The sequence below is a fragment of the Equus przewalskii genome, chromosome 30 (genome assembly GCF_037783145.1).
Source record: "Equus przewalskii isolate Varuska chromosome 30, EquPr2, whole genome shotgun sequence".
Taxonomy (NCBI): Eukaryota; Metazoa; Chordata; class Mammalia; order Perissodactyla; family Equidae; genus Equus; species Equus przewalskii.
The window spans coordinates 28410458-28414707 of NC_091860.1; the positions used below are offsets into that span (position 1 = coordinate 28410458).

The 4250-nt window shown below is 36.9% G+C and overlaps 1 long non-coding RNA gene across 1 annotated transcript; it reads left to right on the forward strand.

The window, feature by feature from the left end:
• The first annotated feature begins 253 nt into the window (after nucleotides 1-253).
• Nucleotides 254-3553, forward strand: LOC139080498 (uncharacterized). Its single transcript, XR_011535048.1, has 3 exons — nucleotides 254-375; nucleotides 1638-2511; nucleotides 2620-3553. It is a non-coding gene; the product is annotated as an uncharacterized lncRNA (long non-coding RNA).
• The last annotated feature ends 697 nt before the right edge of the window (nucleotides 3554-4250 follow it).

Consider the following 4250-nt stretch of genomic DNA (forward strand, 5'->3'; position numbering starts at 1 on the left):
TTAAAGGGCAGCAAGACCAGGATCCACACTCCGTGACCTGGCAGGCTCCTCCCATCAGGGTCAGAATTTGTGAGCTCCCTGATGAGCTAGAAAAGCACTGGAGAGCTGCATCCATTTACCTCCAAATGTTCTTAATGGGTGTATGTTCTTTGTGTCTCTTCTGGGGTTTTTTTGATAAGTGAAGCGCAAAGAACATGATACAGAATGTGCATGATCATTTTCACTGATCTGAAACCCTTGCCAGAGTCTGTAGCCTGGTCTGGGTCAGACGGTGGACCTCTTTATGGTGAACATGAAGAAGCGAGGGGAGTTAACTCTGTGAGGAGAATCCACAAACCCTACTGCGTCAATGGCTGAGGCAGAGAATGGTAAAGGGTAAGAACAAGAGTCCATAGTGTTTCTTCTATCGCTGGAAATCTTCACTGTCCTGCCCTGTTGTTTCAAGCATAATGTAGAGTGTAAATTGCATGATTTTCCTGTAAAATCCGATTGTATAGATTTCTCTGTGAAATCTTGATCACGTCCATGGCCCATTTTTCTACTGGTTTGTTTTCTCTTTCTTATTTAATTTTTCAATAATAACATTAGCTGTTTGCCTAAAAATTGTTGCTTTTCTTTTTTTTGGAAATTTGTTTCTCTTATGACCTTATGATATTTTTAAGTTAAAATATTTGTGTAAAGTTGTATATTTATGTCCAGCGTAGAAAGAGCTTATCCACTCCATGCTTATAGATAAATGCTTCCACATTTTCGTCTAAATCTTTTGTGGGTTTTTTTTTTAAAGTTTAACATTTGATTCTCCTGCAATTTATTTTCATATATGAATTAGAAATCCAATTACATGTTTTTTAAAGAATTGGTGAGACAGTTTCCTGAACACATTTATTGAATATAAGATTCAATATAGGATGCAAATGCACTTAAATCCAATTAATTATACTAAGCAAAATAAAAATATAATGCAAAATAAAGCCATGGTAAGGGGGGGGACAAATTATATAATTGTGGGGATTTCGAGCTTTTGCACTCAGGGAGTATTATTTTTATTATTGTATTTTATTAATTATAAGCAGAATGTTCATTTTAAGCGAGGAGCTGCTAAATAGGGAGAGGGTGGAGAGGTCCATAGAAAGGGGGCAAGAGCTCAGCCTTAAAGCTCTGACAGTAATTCAGGATTAAAACCTGTAAGCAAAAAATCCATTAGATCTATTAGAGTAAAAATATACAGGATCCTGACAGCTTTGTGGTAAAGGATGAAAAGGATTTATTTTAAAAGATTGAAAATGTAAAATTCAAATGGTTTTACAAAGTTAAAATGAGAAACAGATAAGATGTAGTTGATATTTCTATATTAGAGAAAAGTTTATTATTCATAGTATAAAGGGAATATCTATTGTAAAAAGTTTCCTTCTGCTTCTGTAACAACTTACCACAAATTCAGTGGCTTACAAGAACACAGATTATCGTCTTACAGTTCTGGAGGTCAGAAAATCAAGAGGTCTCACCGGGCCAAAATCAAAGCTTCGCAGGACTGTGTTCCTTTCTTCAGGCTCCAGGGGAGAGTATCTTTTGTTGCCTTTCAAACTTTGAGAGCCCACCTAAGTTCCTTGCCTCAGGATGTTTTTTCCCTCTTCAAGGCTGGCAATGACTCATGGGGTCTTTCTCAGGATGCCATTTCTCGAGATCTGACTCTTCTGCATCTTCCGATGTAAGTACTCTTGTGATTACATTGGACCCCGCTGGATAATCCAGGGCAATCTCTTTATCTTAAAATCAGATGATTAGCAACATTAATTCCATCTACGTCCTTAATTCCTACTTCCGTGTAAAGTAACGTATTGACAGGTGCCAGGGATAAGAACATGGACATCATAGTCTCCCTACCAAACCTACAAGTCATCAAGAAAAATAAAACGACTCAACGGAATGAATGAGCAAAAGATAGGAAAGAGCAGGTAATAGAAGAAACTCAAATACACAGAAACATATATTTCATGTGTCCCTTCATAGTGACCAGAAAAAATTCAAACAACAACGTCACATGAAGTTACATGCTTGTATGTGCAAAAAATAACCATTGTGTCAAGTGTGAGCAAGGCTGCTGGGAAAAAGGAATTCATTAAATCTGCTATTATCTATTGAATTCAATATCACAACTATTTATTACCTACCCTGCAATGTTATAAACCTTGTGTATGCATTTCCACTTCTAGGTACTTCCTCTTGAAAAAACTTTTGCAAATATAGACAAAAAGATACATAGGTCAGCTATCTCAGATTATCTGATGCAATCTGTATTTATGCCTAGTATCTCAGTATAAGTTTGTCTTCCTCTTACTCCACAGAGTCCTATCTTGAATGCCAAAGTATTTCATCCTCCTCATTTTAGATCCCGTAAGAGTTTCAATCCCCAAGTAGGGACTTGAGTCTGTCAGAGAACCACGTACAATCCATAGCCCTCTCCAATCCCATGGAGCTATTTGAAATTATCCTTCACTTAAACGTTTTAAGGTAAGCTTATCAATCACTTTTAATGTCAAGGTATCTCTCACTGGACATCCTCTGAGTGAGTTAAAAAAAAAAAATCAATCCCTTTCACTGACTTTCTTTTTCCTTTAGGATGAAGGGACAAAGCATGGAGAAAGCACATTATTTAATTCCTCCATTTTATCTCCCCAATAATTTCACACTTGAAAATGCTTTGGAATATTATTTCTTATTTAAATATTTCTTGCTATTCCATGAGAATTTACATAAAATGCTTAAATTCAGCAAGTAAACTTCTGTAAATCACACCCACTGACACTCGGTAATAAATAACTCTCGATGAATTGTCAGCATTGCGGTTGTCAAGTCTGATACAGCAACACTGGTGAGAAAGATGAATTTGGCAGAGGAGCTGCTGTATAATCAAGCATTTCAAGTGAGTAAAGAGTGAAAGCACCGCACGCAGAGCGTGAGGGGAGCAGCGTGGAGTCTAGAGCAAGCGTGAGAGTGGGATTAACAGATACGGGATTTATACCTGGCTTGTTGGATTTTACTTTGAACTTTGAAGATTAAACTTTATACAGCCCTGGAAAAATACATGAATACACAGTCTGTCTTCTAATCCAATAACTGTGAGAAGGATGTTCATGAAATAAAGATTAAGAGAGAAATATTTGAAATTGCTGCGAAATATTTTCATCGTAGGTGGGTTTTTGGTTTCCTAAGCGTCTTTGGACATTCACTTAGAAAGAGGAAGCCTCTTCGATGTAAAAAACTGTAGCTAAATAAGAAGATATTAAAGCAACTTACTAGGCCTAACCAAAGTGTCCTGTGGTATGGTGAAATAAAATCAGGCTAAATAATGTCACACCTGCTTTACTGTGGGGTGGAGATAATTTATGCAATGAACCACCAGCCATGGCGACTCAGCCTGATGCATGCTCACTAAGAGTTTCTGATCACTGTACTATCCCAAGACTCCAAAGCTTGTTTACTTATTGCAAATGCCTTGCTGTGCTTAAGGGGAAAACTGTTTTAATAGGAAAACCAAAAATAAAAAAAGAAATGAAAAGGATGCATTGCTATTTTATGCTTTCTCTTTTCTGTATCAACTCTGTAGGGAATATTTTGGTTCTGTGTTTCAGACAATTCACCAACGAATTTTCAACAAAGTCCAGAAAGAAAGAAAGAAAGAAAGAAAGAAAGAAAGAAAGAAAGGTGCCCAGTGTTAGGGAAACCTGAAAGAAGCCTCAAGTTCATGGGCCGTAGTAAACTCTTAAATCTGCTTTTGAAGAATGTGTTGGTGGATATATGAATTGAATATGTATTAAGTTCTATAATTTTTCAATTTAAAGGTCACTTCCAAATCAAATGATTTCTCCTCCCACCTGTCTCTCTCTCTCTCTCTCTCTCACACACACACACACACACACACTTACAGAGTCTTCCTCTATAAGGTGGCACATGTAGAGGGGTAAAAAGACTTAGCTTCCAGAATTTGTATCATACGCCAAGGTTTTTAAAGAAAAGGAGTGTGGGCCATATAGTTTCGTGTCACTGATGATCTTAGGAAGAAATAGTAAAGATTGACGAGGATTAAAAGAATGCTATGTGAAAAACTTGGCCTGGGAGATTTTATGAGGTTAATTATACCATAGAATAAAACCTGGTGCACTGGGTTGGATGCCATGCCTTACTTCCAAAAACTTAAAATTCACTATGTTACTCTACCTGTTTTGAGAAGTATGGCATGGCATTCCACT